Here is a 1,142-nt window from a genome sequence, read left to right on the forward strand (position 1 = left end):
AACTCTATATATTCACTTTTAGAGAGAAAAACATCAGAGAGAAGAAATCATCATGTTTTACGATACGGAGCTGCCGCCAAGCCCTAAAACCTCTTGAGAGGGCTGATCTGGAGTCTGTTCAGGGCTCCGGAGAGGGGGATTCATCGCCGTCATCATCATCAACCATCCTCCATCACCAATTTCATGATGCTCACCGCCATGCGTGAGTAATTCCATCGTAGGCTTGCTGGACGGTGATGGGTTGGATGAGATTTATCATGTAATCGAGTTAGTTTTGTTAGGGTTTGATCCCTAGTATCCATTATGTTCTGAGATTGATGTTGCTATGACTTTGCTATGCTTAATGCTTGTCACTAGGGCCCGAGCGCCATGATTTCAGATCTGAACCTATTATGTTTTCATGAATATATGTGAGTTCTAGATCCTATCTTGCAAGTCTATAGTCACCTATTATATGTTATGATCCGTTAACCCCGAAGTAACAATAATCGGGATACTTAACGGTGATGATCGTAGTTTGAGGAGTTCATGTATTCACTATGTGCTAATGCTTTGTTCCGGTTCTCTATTAAAAGGATGCCTCAATATCCCTTAGTTTCCAATAGGACCCCGCTGCCACGGGAGGGTAGGACAAAAGATGTCATGCAAGTTCTTTTCCATAAGCACGTATGACTATATACGGAATACATGCCTACATTACATTGATGAACTGGAGCTAGTTCTGTGTCACCCTATGTTATGACTGTTACATGATGAACCGCATCTAGCATAATTATCCATCACTGATCCGGTGCCTACGAGTTTTCCATATACTGGTTTATGCTTATTTACTTTTCCGTTGCTACTGTTACAATCACTACAAAAATACCAAAAACATTACTTTTGTTGTCTTTACTTTGTTACCGTTACCACCACTATCATATTACTTTGCTACTAAACACTTTGCTACAGATACTAAGTTTCCAGGTGTGGTTGAATTGACAACTCAGCTGCTAATACTTGAGAATATTGTTTGGCTCCCCTTGTGTCGAATCAACAAATTTGGGCTGAATACTCTACCCTCGAAAACTGTTGCGATCCCCTACACTTGTGGGTTATCAGGGATCTGGAAGGGGATCAATGGATGGATGTGGAAAGAAAGG

Source organism: Triticum aestivum, chromosome 1A, assembly GCF_018294505.1.
Source record: "Triticum aestivum cultivar Chinese Spring chromosome 1A, IWGSC CS RefSeq v2.1, whole genome shotgun sequence".
Taxonomy (NCBI): Eukaryota; Viridiplantae; Streptophyta; class Magnoliopsida; order Poales; family Poaceae; genus Triticum; species Triticum aestivum.